The sequence below is a fragment of the Pollachius pollachius genome (assembly GCF_949987615.1).
Source record: "Pollachius pollachius genome assembly, chromosome: 2".
NCBI classification, from domain to species: Eukaryota; Metazoa; Chordata; class Actinopteri; order Gadiformes; family Gadidae; genus Pollachius; species Pollachius pollachius.
Window position 1 is genome coordinate 4441903 of NC_136935.1, and position 17500 is coordinate 4459402.

Below are 17500 nucleotides of genomic sequence, written 5' to 3' on the forward strand. Positions count from 1 at the left end.
AAACAACACATAGCCTACAACACGTTCGTCTACACAATGACATTCAGTGCACGTCCAAACCAAGGGGCTCAGGTTGCAGGTGTCATAAGGCAGAGGTATGACTGCTGGGGAGGGAACCAGGGAACATAACCATGCATCATTTGACCACTTCCCGGTGCATTCTGTTTGGCCAAAACATTACACTCCCCTCTACACATTCACCCACACACTGAAATGACACTCCATTCAAACACATAGCATAGTATAGCATTACTCATTATGGAAAGGTGCTAGGTGACAGAAATATAAACTATCATGAAACAAGAGAATTTTTTTCTTCTGTTAAAATGAATGAACCTGTTCTCTCCAGTATACAGAAACAATGAAAAGGAGGTGTTACTGACACAGAATTTCTCCAAAAATGTATGAGGGTGCAAAATGCATTAGCATTTATAAGACATTACCCAACGTTTCAATTAAAGTCGATGCATTGGAATGATGTTTAACAACAGGTGACAAAGCCCGGCTCTATTAATAGCCCATATTCAGGTCAGTGGTTTCTGACGAAACGCTCAGGCTGACTGCAGTCCCCTGTGGCAACAGAATGAGCAATACACAAATATATTTCTACGTGTGTGCCAGCGTATGGTCTGCCAGAGTATACTGGGTAGGAATGCGCATTGGTGTGTGACTCATATGCCACGCCATATATTTGTATTTTTGTTTGCCTCTACCTTAAAGGCCATTTTTTCACAATTTAGTTAAGTAGAAGAAAACGAAGAATAATTTTGGGAGTGTAGTTGTGATTATGCGATTATAAGTCAAATGTGATTATGGAATGTAAAAAGCACTCTGATTGGTTTAGGATAAAGCCAATGAGGCACAGTCAATCAGCAGCATTAGCAGAGTAGAGTTAGGTTAGATATCACCATTTGGCCAAAATATGACTTAGCAATTATGCTATGAGGCTAACGATTTGACTTCTTATTTTAGGCATAGGCCTATATGTATATTTTCCTGGTTTTGCCAGTCATTCTGGCAAAAATGTCTCAACGGGTCACTGGGCCACTAAAAGCCGTGACCAGGGAAACTTTAGCAGGTTGATACTGTCAGATGACCCGCGGTCACAGCAATCTGTCATCAACCCTAAGTTCCAAGAGGATCAACCCATGGGGATTATGCCTCCTCAGTCACTGTGTCGGTGGTACCATGCCCAGCGCGCACACACACACACACACACACACACACACACACACACACACACACACACACACACACACACACACACACACACACACACACACGTATAGGCGGCACATAGGCGTTGATTGGATGAATTCCATGCGCACAAATTGTTTAACTTGATGAAGTGTGTGCGCGTGTGTGTGCGCGTGTGTGTGTGTGGGTTGACAGGCAGGTGTGTGTGTGCTTGTGGACGTGCTCCCTGGTGTGGGTCACTCAGACTAGATTGGGGGCTTCAGGTCTTGCTATACAGGATGCGATAGGGTCGCTGGCTACGAGGTTAGGACCGGCTGGGGTCCCTGATGTCTCCAGCCCACAATCATGTATCTGTCGATGAAAGTTTTGGATTGAGGTGTTTGCTAGATAATAAATAGCATACATTAGGGACTTATTAGAGCTGAATTTACATAGGAGGTGTCAAATGAATGGCATTTTCATGCATTACGTATGTCATTGTGATCCAAAACAAATATTCCAATGATCACATTCTAGAAGATAATATCAGACGATAGTGATAAACCCACAAGGGTTGGGCTTGGAGTGTGTACTTTGGTCTGGTAGAAGGGAAGGGGGGGGGGGGGGGGCTAGCATCACAGGTTCCTAATCTGCCCACTGCGCACACACACACACATACACACACACTCGCGCACACACACACTCACACACTCACGCACACACACCTCCCTCTTCTTTTCTCCAGCAGTCTGATAGCACAGAACAGCTAATCCTCTGGCGCTGTGAACCTGGGCCCCTGGCTCTGCATAGCACACACCCCGGCCCCGCTGGCCCACCCCCAGCGGGTCTATATGGTACCGGGGTAGCGGGGGCAGACGGACCACCCTCCCTGCTGCAGTGCTCTGTTGCTGTCCCCAACAGCCAGCCCACGTGAGAGGCTGCTGGGTTCTGGCTATAGCTGAGACCTGGACTCACAACCGCCAGCCATGGGGAACGAGAACAGCACTGAGGAGGCTCCGGTAAGGGCCGTCGCTCTCTCTCTGTCACTCTAGTTTCCTCTCTCTCTCTCTCTCTCTCTCTCTCTCTCTCTCTCTCTCTCTCTCTCTCTCGCTCTCTCTCTGGCTCTGTCTCTCTCTCTCTCTCTCTCTCTCTCTCTCTCTCTCTCTCTCTCTCTCTCTCTCTCTCTCTCTCTCTCTCTCTCTCTCTTCTGCCCTCTTTCTGCCCCTCTCTCTCGGTCTGTTTCACTCTCTGCCCATTGCTCTCTCTCTCTCTCTCTCTCTCTCTCTCTCTCTCTCTCTCTCTCTCTCTCTCTCTGCTCCCTGGCTGCGACACTAACCCTACGACGCGCTTCATGCACCGAGGAAGAGCAGCAGAAAGCTTGCGCTGGTGGTTGAGATCACTCACCGAGAACGATGGTGGATTAGGTGTGATGATCTGGGGGTAGGACATCCCAGTCAGGCAGCTGGAGGCTTGTGCACATGTTTCGAGGCTTTACCGAGATGGTGTTCATGCACTCACTGTCGTACATGTGGCCGCAGGCTATGCTGACGATAAAAGCCAAAGAAAAGTTGACTGCTGCTAGAGGGTTTGCTGCTATGATCGATTGTTATTTTGTTGTTAGGATAAATGGGCTTTCGCTGCATGTTCATGTATGGCTGCTGCTGCCAATACTAAGCCCAAAGGTATGTTATCCTGCTCCCACTTAATTGAAAATTCATCTGTGGAAAACAGTTGTTTCCACACGTGATTGGAAAGCTCCATTTTCAGTGTGACTAGGATTAAACCGAGCCCAATCCTACTCGTGGTCTATAGGATAAGACAAACTTGCTGTTTGGAGAGTGGGCATTAACATTCTTGCTTTTGCTCTTAATACGAGTGTGCTTTGTTTCGAGGATATAGTTATTTTAGTCACATGTCCCTGTTTTGCTTTCTGCTTCTGATGTATTTTGGAACTTTGTTGTAGCAACCAGAAGATGGCGACGAAGAGTCCGTTTTTCTATTTCCACCTCAGGAATATCATTATGACATCCCTAAGGTAATGGTGTGTTTGTGTGTGAGTTTTTGAGTGTGTGTGAATGTGTGTGCGTGTGTGTGTGTGTTTGTGTGTGCTTGCGTTCGTGTGTGTATATGTGTGTGCGTGTGTATATGTGTGTGTTTGTGTATGTGTGTGTGTGTGTGTGTGTGCGTGTAAGATATTGTTATTTTCCTCTAGATATCATCGTGATAGTTAAAACACAAGCTAAACTTCAGGCTCTAGTGTGTCTTCAAGATTTGTGTTGTTGATGTTGTTGTTGTGTTGTGTTGTGTTGTTAAGAATGTGAACAACACAATACAAACACGTGTACAATGCAATAACAAAGCTGCCCATCAAACAGGTGGGCATTATGGGATGTAATATGCAGGCCTAACGCGGATACATGGGGGATTGATGTGGTTCATACAGTTTAAGATGCATTAGCTTCTGTTTTATACATATAGTTTCCTATTTTGTGCTAGTTATCAAGAAAACAAATGACAAGATGAAAAACATCCAGCATTTAAGGGAAATACAATGTACAACTAGCATAGGTCCTTCTGTGATGCGCAACAATTACATAACATGGTATGATACTACATCTAATTCATCTAGTTGGATATTCCAGGCATATGTGGAATGAGGGATGGTCTTGAAGACGAACCAGGATGTTGGTTCGTTAACAACATAGTGGGTTAACAACACCGTTATAGTGGTCACACTGGGACGGAGATAAAGTGCTGTCATCACGCTTGTTCGTAGGCTACTGCATGGCTGGAGCAGAGCGTCCTCGAATGTCACTTGTTATTCTCTAGGGGTCGCTGCTGGACGACCCTTGGCGCATTTCCCAGAATTCACCTGCAGAAGCCTCATGAGCCTCTCCCAATTTATTATGAAGAATAAAATAATAGATACAGTATATATTTAGAAAGAGTGGGGGCGAGAGTAGAGAAAGACACACACACGCACGCACACACACACACACACACACACACACACACACACACACACACACACACACACACACACACACACACACACACACACACACACACACACACAGCCTCAAGGTTGGGGGGGGGGGGGCAGGGGAGGGGCCAAACATGACTGCAGGAAAGAGTTGATGGTTGAAGAAGACGACTTCCTATGTTGACACTTCAGCGTGCACAGCGTGTTATCCCGCGTTGCTATAGCGCCGTGAAGCCTGCACCTCATGCCGAGAAAACACACCGCTACTCGTCACAGCAGGGGGAGAGAGGAGACGGGACAGGACGGAGAGGACAGGACAGGGGAGGAGAGGGACTTGCTGAGTCAGTACGGGCAGAGCGTCTGCAGCATGTGCAGGAAGTTTGAGCGTCGACCGACCGACTGCATCAAACTAGGAATAACAACATATAGGCATTGATCTCTTCACCGACCATCGTCGAGTCATTGTCCGAATAATGGAGCCTGTCGCCTGGTGAGTAAACACCGAACGCCGGTTGAATGAACCGTACAGGGACGCTCTGTTCAGACTGCATCGATGTTTGCGCGGTTCATTATACACACACGATGCATGGCAACGTTATCTGCAAAGGGCATCACGACACTGTTCAAGTCAGAAGTTCTTGACTCAGTGAGACGGTAGTTGAACCGTTTGCCCTGTGGTTGCGCTTGTGTTTGAGACTGTCATGACTACGGTAGGTAACCGCGATCAGTTTCTTCCTCTCTCACGGTGCTTTCGGCCATGTGGTACACCGACAGTGCTTATGATACACTGGCAGTTCTTGTTTACCTGATACAAGACCCTTGGTGAGCTGAGTGAGTCAATTGCAAAAGTAGGTGAGCTTCATGGGTCAATGGCAACAGCAGGAATACGACACTGCGACTGCCTGCAATACGTTGTTGGTTTGCTCTCTGGTTGTATTGTTTTCGGGATGTCAACATTTTCTGCCTTCTTAGCCCTATAACATTTTAATTTAAAATTGAATCACAAAAAAATCGAATTAATACTTTTTTCACCTGCAAACTTTTATGATAGAGTAATATTACTAACCATACAATAAATGTTAAAATCCACATTATTACATGACAAGGACACACATGAAACATTGTAAATCCCCCAAAAAATAATAATGTAATTATAAATCCCAGCCTGCTTTCACTCAAAACCCTTACTTCCTTGTAGAAAGTTTCAAGTACAAATGAATATACTCAATATACTATTGTGTACTTCAAAAGTAGACCATATTCAATGCCCATTCTTCAATGTTCAGATACTTATATCACTGTTGTGTGTTTGTGTTATTGTGGGTGTACCATTCACCTGCACATACTGAGCAGAGCACATAGAAAGCCCTCAGCGTTTACCCAGTGAGTGTAGCCCCTCATATCGTTGACTAGAATCTTGGGTGCTCTCTGCTGTGAAACCTGTGTATTTGCAATGCGATGTCTGTTGTGGTGTGTTGCCGTGGTCGCATTGCTCCCACTATCTGTCAATCATCGAAGGAAGTCAGCACGGCTTTGCAGTGAACACGCACAGAGGTCCTTTTGCAACTTGAAAAAGATGTCTGTGTTTGATCCCAGACTAGCCAAGTTGAGGATTGGGTTCATTGTGGTTTATACTTTTACAAATGCTCTTTTCGTTGTGAATCATGCCAACGATGGCAGTTGTGGTGCATATAGTAAGGCCCAGTGGTGATACTCAGCCCTCCCAACACCACAAAACGTTTGCGACCACGAGAGAAATAAGAAGCTCTTGGTATCGTCCTTTGAATCCACAGGTGGTACAATTTCAAACGGCAGGCACACTCTACTCATACTATATATATCACAACTTTATCTTTGTTGATTTAATACAGGGCTTGTCACTGTGCAAGCAACACTTACCATAATACTTTAATAGGATAATACCATAAGACTGTACAGCTGGTGTGTGTGTGTGTGTGTGTGTGTGTGTGTGTGTGTGTGTGTGTGTGTGTGTGTGTGTGTGTGTGTGTGTGTGTGTGTGTGTGTGTGTGTGTGTGTGTGTGTGTGTACACACGTACTTACTAGTCCCGTTTTTCTCTGGGGGTCCACAGACTGGATCCCGGGAGAGTTTGACTCAGACCACAGCGCACGGAGAGGGGCCGGGGCGGGCCGAACAGAACACAGAGGCGTCGACGTTGTCTCTGCTGCCGGACATCCCGGTGGTCTGCGGGTTGCCGGAGGAGTCCCGGACCGGGTTCGGAGGGTACAAAGAGCCAGCGGAGGACCACGAGGATGAGCTGGAGTTCCCCCATGACCTGCTGCCCAGCCTAGACTTCAGCAGCGACCTCAACATCTGGGAGTCCTCGCTGGGGTAGGCCTCTGGTTACACACACACACACACACACACACACACACACACACACACACACACACACACACACACACACACACACACACACACACACACACACACACACACACACACACGGTCCTTGAGAAAAACATACATGAAAATAAATCGAAAGAATCCATAAAATATACCTTCCACTCTGTTAAATGAATTCCCACTATTGTAGGAGGAACCAATTTTACCCTAAAGCACTTCAGCTCTTCTCTGTGACGGTGATGGTGGTTTTCACTCCCTCTAGTGTAAAGCCTGCAATGGACTTCTTCACAGCCGTCTAGCGTGTTCTGTCACTATTTATAATCCCATCAAAGTATCAAATCACACTTCAATCGCGCTAAGGACCCGTTTTTCTTGCAAATGCGTCATATTAGTAAGTCAGACACAGTACAGTACACACTCACGGCATTCATTTCACAAGTCATTTGTCGTCTCGGAGCAAGACGATGACTGATGAGGAGGTGAAGCTCTCGCCTGAGAGATCGGGGAGGGAACAGGTTCTCGCTTGCTTCAGGTCTGGTATAATTCTGATGGCTCTGCACTCTTTATGTACGCAGGCTAGCGCTGGATTCTTTTATTCTTCATCTGATAGAAAAACTCTGCATTCAATTGGTTTTGGAAAGCGACCCAATCCAAGTCGCACTGAAAGCTGTGATACTTAAATTGACCTTCATGTTCACGGCTAAGAAAAAACATCAGTCTTTCTCTCAGGGATAACTGCTTTCCACAATGTTCTAGCTGTAATAGAAACCATTATGGGAAGGAAGGCATTAAAAGTTGATTAAATTTATCGAGAATTTATAAGAATTTATCTTGACCTTGATTCAATCTAGCAGATGGGAGATATTCCATCAGCACAAGGTTAATCACAATCTGCAATATGGAAATGGAAAAGGTTTAGCCATGCAGCCAAAAAAGAATTTAGAAATGAATCCCACAAAGTGTTATTAATATTCATGTGTTTTAAGGTGCATTCTGAACTGACAGTAATGGGTGTGATTGTTTGTGTGTGTGCGTGTGTGTGGTTGGGTGGATGTTTGTGTGTATAAGCAGCAGAAACAAGTTTAGCTTGGCTGAGAAGAAGGGCGATCAGGTGAATTCCCTTCTGGCAGGTCCGGAGCAGTGCAAGGAAATCATCCCTCTGGTGGATTTAGACTCAAGGTACAACACAGGCTAGGCAGCATGGCTGGTTCTGTAGGAGTGGAGACATGACCATAGACCATAGACCACCAAAGGGCCATCTGCTGTAACTGCCCAAATAAGGGCTTCTGGTTCCATTAAGTTCCTCCCGACAGGTAGGAAGAGCTGATGTCAATTGATTGTCTAAGTCGGCTAAAAGTAACAACATTATGGAATAGTATTGAAGTTGCCAAGTAGCTATCTTTGCACTTTGACTCTCTAGGCTTACGCAACTAGTTTGTAAGTAAATACATATTGAAACATATGAAACATATTATCTGAACAAAGCATAATGGTTTCAGCCTTTTCAGGGTAGGAATAATGGAACCAGAATATATCCAGAAGCCCTGTAATGAAACTTTAGTGGTCTACAGAGCATGGAGTGATAGATAGAAGGGTGCTTATATGTTCTATGAACTTATACTCCAGTGTGAGGATGAATGCCAGAACATGGCTTGGCTGTAGTGTTTTGTGGTGATTTGTTTTAAATTGCAAACTGACTCGTGCACATCTTCTGGATGTGTTGCTTGGCATCGTATGATGCCTCCCGTTTTGAAGGTTTAACTAGATTTATTTTTACTAATTTGCTCCTAACTTCTTACTAACGTCTTCAAATCCTTGGTGTTAATGTTGACACTTTGTCGTGGTATTAACCAAATGCAAGATGTTAATGAAAAGAGAAGCATCAAACTGGCTAGTAAACAACTGGAGTTTTAAATGAAGGTAGCATGGGAATATGTCGGCAGAAGTCGGCTTATTTCCTGCTATTGAACCCACAGGGGTTGGGTAACCTTTATGTGCCTTCAAATTGCCTTCTGCATATGGGAACAAGCCTCTGTGGCAGGCAAGGACTTGCTATAAAGAAACTGTTAGCCACATGCATGCCTTCAGCTAAGTGTACTTTGCACTTTGGGGAAAAAAAGGGTGTGCCACATGAATTAGATACACACTTGGGCCAAAGTAGAAAGCCTGTGTTGTGAGTGGCTAGCCGGTTGCTAGGGCGAGGTGTATTGTCAGGGAAATCACAGCCCAATCAAACGGGCTCGCTTTCTAACGATTCACAATTCAAGCCAGTATTGTTTTTTTCCCCCACCTGTTTTCTCTTGTGGCTGAAGACACACTGAGGTCAAATCAACATTAATTACTGGAGCCTGTGCAGATGTTGTCCTTTGCAAACATTACTTTTCGAGTGAGAGACGATGATCAAAGTGGTATCATGAGGCTGTCACGCAACACAGGAAGTTCTGTACCGTAACCTTTCTCTGAAGGCACTCAGAAATATGAGGGCAGAATATCAGAGACAATGAGACGATGATAGGGTAGCTTGCAAAGTTCACCCATTACTCCTACTCTAACTGTTTAAGCATGGCTGGCTGACTCTCGTGGCAGCCGGCAGCATGGCTCAATCAGTGCATCCTTGCCGAATAAGATAAGATGCCCTGAAACTATCTCTTGTGTGTACTGCGTTTCACCCTGTAATGACGAGCAGAGCAAGCAACACATTCTAACTTTTGTGGTGTGTTAAAACGTTTTTCCTTTTACGTTCGGTTGTCGACAACCTTGCCTGTACTTAACGGATGGAGTGTGTTTACCGTGGCACCGCTACATAGATAGCAGTCTGCAGCTTATTGGCATGCTGTTTGCTCCGCCTACATTTCTTCGGACGCACCGCTACAACCCACAACCGCCCGCCAACCCCCGGTAGACATTTACTTGTGTGTCGCCCTACCCCGGTCCCAGGCCTCCCGATGGCGGCCCGGGTCTCACAGATGTCCACCCTTCACCCCAGACGGCTGCCGTGCCTTCCCTTCCCAGTGTCCCACCCCATTCCCCCCTGTCCCCTCTGCCCCCACCTGCGGACCGCCTAGACCAGGAGCTCCAAGAGGCCTTCCAGGAATGCGAGGAACAGATGGCCTCGCTGGGTGTGTTTGATCCCCCCTCCGAGTGCCCCAACAGCAGCGTATCCCAGGCGCCGGCCCCGGAGGACAGAAGCGGACAGGCAGAGGTTAACAGGGCTGATGAGTCATCAGCCCGGGCTCCAATCGTCGCTCACCCAGGGCATAGTGGCGGTGACCATGGCAACAGCAGCAGCACACATGGAAACAGTGAGGGAGCCAACTGTCAGAAGGACACTCTTGTGTTTAGTTTTAGGAATTACATACTGGGCACGGACGACGGTGCCGGGAAAGCCCTGGGAGAAAGTAAACAGGGAGAGCAGAACCCAGGAGCAAGGCAGCGTGAACTCCCATTGGAGAGCTCAAAGGAGGAGGCTGAGATCACTGCACAGAGAAACACACGTCATCCAATGCAATCACAGGCAGTGTTGGGTATAGATTACGTTGACAAGTCGTCCGAAGCGCCTATGCTTAGTGAGCATGGAGAGGGCGAGGGGCGTGGTGAATCTAAAGCAGAGGTTAAGCACAAGATTGGAGACAGTATAGATTTTAAAAAAGCCTCCAGAAAGAAAAGCTGCAAGAAAGCTATGCTGGTGGGGTCAGACATAAAGAATAAATTACAAAGGGATATTCACTCAGAGGAAGACTCCGATAGTAATATGAATGTTACTGAGCAAGAAATGGAAAAGAAACCTGATCGAGTCACTGAGGTGATTCCTCATTCCAGCCCAGGTCCCTGTCTGCAAGACACGTGCAACACCGCAGCCATTGATTCAGAGACGCATAAACAAGCAGATCTGCAAACAGGCGAGGAGCAGGGGATCAATAAAAAGGTGAAGAAGAAAGAAAAAAAGGGACATAGGAAAAAGAAACAGGCCGACAAAAGAGCTGAGATTGCAAAGGCATCACAGTCCGAATGTAGACCTCAAAGTACCACGGATACAACCCAATCTCCCCCATCGGTGACACCTGCCGGGCTAAACATTGGGCCTGGCCCAGATTCCCTGGTAAACGCTGAGTCGCTGTTACAGGTGGACGGCCACGCAGCGATGTGTGCGGAACAGCCTGATAATGGTTTGAACTATAACAAACAGCTGAGTGCGCTGGAACCGGCCAGCCTCGGCACCCCCCCTGCCAACCCTGGCATCGGTCTCAGTGGGTCGTTGTTGTGTCCCCCCCGCCGCACCCAGACCCATTCAGACGATGCGCAGCAGGCAGACCACCACCCCCATACAGATGACCCACCCGGCCCGTCCGACAGTGCCCAGTACACCCCCTCCTCGGAACGAGAGTTAACCGGTTCCATCCAGGTCGTCCGCCACATGCTGAAAGAAATCCAGCGTTGGAACTCTGTCAACCTGAGTGCTACTTTAGGCACTGTTGACAGCGAAACATCAGCGGTTGACTCACGGGAGGATGTGTGCGCCTCGCAAGAAGAGCGACGCGCAGAGGGGGGAAACAGCCCACTCACCCGGCAGCCTGCTCCAACTTCAGTAGGAGACGGTGGGAGGGAACCTGCCCTTTTAGATGCTTCAGCAATAGCTAACGGGTTGCCATTGACAACACCCACGGCGGCAGAATTTATAGAAGGTGAGGGAGAGGGAGAGAAGAGCGAGAAGAGTGATTCGCCGGAGAGTGCTGCTGCTGCTGCTGTGGCAGTTACAGTGAGCCCGACGGCCGGGGGTGACGGAGGCTCAGGGGGAACGGAGAGCGACGCGGGAGAGGAGAGAGAGGACAGCGATCTGGACAGGCTCGTCCTGCTCTCGTTAATAGGTACTCAGGAGAAGTGCTCCCTCGAATTCTCATTCGGGGAGGCGTTCGCCGAGGATCCCGGCTGGGCGAGCGTCGAAAGCGATAATACTACGCCGCACAACTCTGAAGACGAGGAAGCGAAGGACCTGTCGGACGACGATGATGTTGAACGAGTGACTGTGCGCTCCGGAACGGAGAGCCAGGCGGTGAAGCAGCCCCCCGGGACCGGGGATTGTATCGAATCATCTCTGCAGAAACACAGCGCTGTGGAGAGAGGGAGAGCAGGAGAGGGAGGGGGAGGGGGAGAGGGAGGGAGAGTAGAAGGGGGAGGAGGAGGAGGAGGAGGAGAGGTGGCAGAGAGTGGAGGGATAGTGAGAGAACACCGTTCGGCCAGCCAGCCAGAACGCTCCGCATGTGGGGTGTCATCAGCTGAGACGGAGAGGCGACCGCCCCCAGAAGCTGCCGAGTCACAAGCGGAGTCACAGCGCCGTGGCCAGCCTGTTGCTGCTACTGCCGCCATCGAGAGCCCCTCTGCCACACAGCGTGGCCGCCCCGAGCCGGAGCAGGAGCTGGTGCAGAGCCGAGGGACGGCCCCTTTATGCGATTCCTCTCAGCGGTGCCGCGGCGATACAGAGGCAGACACACAGGATGGCCGTAAACCAAACCCAGTCGCAGCGGAAAAAGCGTTTACCCCGGGACCCGTTCGTCAGGATAACCCAAGCGCACGGAGGACGGAGATAGATGACAATGGAACTGGTCAGTGCTCTGCTTTCCTCCCTTTGAACACTGTGCGTGACAGCCCCAGTGAGGGGACGGAGGGTCAGCCGATCCACACTGGTAACAGCACTGCAGGTCCTTTTATTGCCACCTCCGCCGCCGACAGTGGTGCAGCTCAGCCCGGGGAACTAGTTCACAGCCAGGTCACCGCCAGTGGCACCATGTCCGGAGCAACAGGGGTGGCAAGAAGCGACCACAGTGGAGGCAACAGAAGGGTTCACTTTAACGACAGTGTGAAACCGGGGGACACCTGCTCTGTGGGGCTCAGGAGCACCGTGCCTCTGGACCTGGGCTGCGCCTCTCTGCCGCCGTTGACCGTACACGAGAGTCTACGACATCCCGTGGTGGAGACAAGCTACAGTTTCTTCCAGGAGGTCCTAAGTTTGCAGAAGCAGGACATCCCAGCAGACATGGCACCTAAAGGGGATGAATCAGCAAAACGCACGCCGCCCGAACGCCCGGAACCGAGGGAAGATGTAAAGGCGGCCGGGGTGGATGATCAGATAAACACTGTTGAGGAGAAGCAAGGAAAAGGTCAGCTACTGAATAATAACAAGGCAGACACAACAGAGGTGCGTGTGGAGTCAGGGAGACACAAGGTCTGCGTGGAGAACAACGGGCGACTCCCTCCACAGGTTGTAGAGATGAAACAGGGGCGTGTTGAGGACGGGCCTTACCCTTCAATCCCAGCCCAACGTAAAGAAGGTCCCCTGGGTATCCTTCCTTCCTCCATCCCCCAGGCATCTCCCAATGTGGAAGTGTCTGACTGCTCTCCGCCGGCGGTTCCTATAAAGGATGCCCCAGCAATTAATACATCAGGCGGCCCCGGAAAGCTAAAGACTGATGTCAAAAACGATGAGAAAAACGTAGAGAATCTCAGAAAAAAAGGTCAGTTGGTTGATAAAGATATCAGTGGTGCTAACAACACAGCAGACACTCAATCAGTAGAGCAGGTTTGTGCGAGTACAATTATTGACAAAATGCCAGTTCCATGTGCTGGGGAGAAGAGGCACGTTAATCACGATGATTGTATTGACATTTCACACAGAGCTGTTACTGGTACAGCTGCTCTCACTGAGAATGAAAAAAACGCTGCCTCTGACTCTGACGATGTAAACACTGGACAACAGGGAAAGTTGAAAGAGAGCAGCGAGGCAGACAGACAGGGCGTCGCTACAGCATGCGTATCTCTTGTTAAAGAGAAGGAAATACGACCAATAAATGGATTAGTCGGTGCCAACAAGGATCCAGAGCCACCCCAGGTCCGTGATACTAATGTCATGGCCGTCGTTGTCAAAGAGGCGGTTGATGACCAGTCTTCTATCTGCTCCCCGACAAAGCTCTCTGTTGATCCCCTGGCTTGTTATCCTCAGAGTGACGACTCCATGTTAGCTCCAGTTGGGAAAATATCTACAGACCTGCACTCTACTCTATCACGCCCATTGGACTTATCCATTGCTGCTGGCCTGGAGCCAACTAATACACCCAAAGGTGAACAGGACGCTAGCTTGATAGGAACTGCTGCTTTTTCCACAGAAGACTCCTCAGAGACTTTAGATCACGTAACCCATGACCAACCTCTTCCTGGCAATCAACAGTGGGCCGGTAAACCTGCCCTGGCTCTAAAACCCCCAGGGCCTATGCTGAGTCACCTAGAGTCTATTAACGACTGCGACATCTCTCTTCCTGCCCCGCCAGGAAACCAGGGCACGGAGAATGACAACAGTAAAATCTCTGTGAATGTAATGGACACTAATGATCTGGTAAATGATACAAGAGATGCCCCAAAATGTATTTCTGAACATGAGGATCCTGCTACCGCAGCCCTGGATAATTCACCTGACGTCCTTATTATATCTCCCACTAGGGAGATGGATAAACAGAAGCAGCCATCTCATTCTCCCTGTGCAATACGGCCAGCGGCTGAATCTGATGACGCCATTGCTCAAACTCAATTCGGAACCAAGTCCGGGATGAAGTCGCCCATCCACATTGAGCCCGGTACTTGTGACGCATCCATTATAGACGGGCTGATACATGTGAGTCCAGCGCTGAGAGTCGTCTCGATGCTCAACCAGGACAACATGAAAGGGATGGATGAAAATCATAATTCCCCCTTTGATGTGGCCGAAACGCAACCAGATGAAAAACAAGAGGACACAGAGGAGTCCTGCCGAGAGGGAACAGCTGACTCACCCCCGCAGCAGGACAACGGGTCAGATGGAGCAGCCGGAGGGGAGGTCGGAAACCTACCGTCAATCAAACTTAAAGCAGGAGACACCGAACCGTCGAAAGGGAGTAGCGATGGAATCAGCGGATTGGAAATCGAGGCCGAGTCTCCAACACCCGCTCATAAAGACCTCACCGCTGCACACGACACGTTGACTTCTGAGGGCATGTTGTCCGGTGATGATTATCAGTTGGTTTGGGTCAATGACCTGCAGCAGAAACCGACCGCGGCAACAGCTGAACAAGAACCACAAGAGCTCATTGAGGAAGGGCGGGATTCAGCTGGGACTTTATGTGAGTCTGCCGGTAGCGGCGTGTTGACAGCTGAGGACCACAGTGTCAGGGCTGAAGGCCTGGAAGTGAGTAGAAGTGAGGAAGAGGGAGGAAAGGGCGCACAAGGGGTTAACATAGCAAACGCCGCAATCGATTTAAATAAGACTGTAGTGGCTGTTGAAAGAGAGGCTTTAGCCAACACAGAAATAGTAACAGTTTGCACACATGAAAGTGCAAAAACACCGGGGGAGAGTACGCATCAAAGCACTCCTTCAGAAGCGGCGAAGTCAAGCCCAGATTTGATGTCAAAGGATGTATTTGGGCGTGACGGGGGTTCTGAGGGTCAAGGAACAACTCTTTTCCCACCTCCACGTCAAGAGCAATATGGGAAAGCTGAATCCACAGAGAACACTGTAGCCCTTGTTGGTGAATCTGCCCCAAACCTGACCTTTCCTGTAGCGGCGCCGCTTTTATTGCAGGTTAGCGGGAATGGGCTCGATATTCCAACAGTGCATACGACAAACCAATCAAAGGATATTTGTGCCGGAAAAGCAGACATTCTGGGTTCAGAGTTTCCAGAGCAACCAAAAACCCTGGAAAAGACTCCCAGTGCTGCAACTGTAGAAATCAAGGGGTTTGGCTTTCAGCAGTCTGATATTCAGGGTGCAGTGTGTGGGCCTCACGAGCTGCAGAGCTCGAACGAAAGTGCAGTGTCACAGAGCCGCACAGTGGCACAAACACCCATAAAAGGCCCTGACACGACACAGCCAGACAAAGCATCCTTGGATGAAAAGAAAAAGGCCAGCCAGGGGTCGGACAATAATAAAATGGACGCGATAAACAATGAGCCGGAGGAGAAACAGAGGCCTGCAAAAGCAACAGGGGCCGCTGACGTCGTCGGTTCTGGCTCAGTCCAACGCTCGGACATGCACGGCAGTGCGGTAACCGGCCGTATTGAGACATCCGCTTTGCACCGCGTCAGTGGGCTGGGGAGCGGAGCTCACGTTAGGATGCCAGAAGCAGATGACAGTATTTCAGCCGGTGATCAAGTTATTGATTACAGTGGGGACGCCAGCCCTTCGGTCCTTGCTGCTTCCAAGTATCCGGAAGACCTTGTGGAGATCAATGCAGCTGCTGACACAGCTTCTTCCTCAGACCGAGTCCCAGGGCATAAAGGGTCGGTCATGCCACCGCACACAGACCTCGTTGAGGACGCCAGTCCTCCATTGATCGAATCAAAGACCCAGAGGGAACATGCAGAGGCCTCTCTAGGTTCGGACCTCCCAGCAGCAGATTTGGAGGGAGAACCCTCTGCCGCCATCTATGCTACCGTACAAGTGTGCGCGAGCGCGGCCCTTGTCCCAGAGTCACAGACCAAGATGTCACAGAGTGCCGATCAGGGGATAACAGGAACCAGACAGGAACCAGACACAGACTGGATCCAAGGGTTGAGAGAAGCCGCGCGCCTCTGTGAACTCAAGAATGAAGACCAGGCAACTGATTTACAAACAATTTTAAGGTAACGTGTGTGTGTGTGTGTGTGTGTGTGTGTGTGTGTGTGTGTGTGTGTGTGTGTGTGTGTGTGTGTGTGTGTGTGTGTGTGTGTGTGTGTGTGTGTGTGTGTGTGTGTGTGTGTGTGTGTGTGTGCGCAAGTTGAAGCGTCATCACTTTTTGCATTTTAAGGTGTTTGAGCATCGACAGTGACACACAGCACTTAGAGAGAGCGGGGCGTGTAAGACTCACTCCATTCAACAGCTCTCTACATGGTTGAATTGAGTAAAGGTCAGCATAGGAAGCCATGCATATCCCCCCCCCCCCCCCCCCCCAATGTGTTACACAAAAAAAGGTTGTAAATGTGTCAGTCTCTACAGTTAATTCAACACCAGGCCAGGGCAATAGCGTGAATCATTGATTGTGTAAATATACGTCACTGCCACGTTTTAGTGTAATTAGTATTTTTAGTGTTTAGTGGTAATGCTGTACCTTGCCACGTTTACACCGCAGCAAACAGCTTTGTGGAAATACTTAGCATCTCAAACCTTAAACCCAAAGGATTCTCTAAATCAATCGTGTTTTGTGCATGAAACTTCAACTCGTTAACAAAAGCGATGACTGCAGCGAAAAAGTCACATTGTGCAGTTTTCCTCTTTCTTTTTTTTTTTACTGCAATAACCATCGTTTGATTAATGGCTCCTTACGAGCCGTGTCCCGGAGCACAGTGTGATAATGAATATGAATGAGGAAGTGCAGACAGAGTGGGACTTTGTAGTGATGTGAACACAGGTCAGATGACTCTGCCCCAGATATCCAAGGGAAGTAATGCGGCCCATTATACACAAAGGGATGACCTCATCCGTGACATCAGCTCATCTCTCCGGGGCAAGAATGGACCTTTTCTCACCCACAGCTGTCTCCTCGTCGCCGTGGAACACACATGCATGCACACACACACACACACACACACACACACACACACACACACACACACACACACACACACACACACACACACACACACACACACACACACACACACTGTCTCTGTCTCTGTCTCTGTCTGTCTCTTTCTCATTGCACACACACACACACGTAAAAACCTTCAAAGACACCTGTGTGCAAGCAAAACAACAGTTGTCCTTTGTAAATAATTTCCCGTGTACTTTCTGTTAAGCAAACAGGCCCCCGCTAACCGCCTTCTCCTGTATTGCTTTCCCAGGCCCCTCCCATCTCTGGAGTCTCCACAACTAGACTTTCTCACCCCCACCGCGGAGACCTCCGTTCCTCTCAGTCTGCCGGACAGCACACTGACAGCGGGAGCAGAGGAGCACAGCACTGCAAACACTGCGTCTGTGG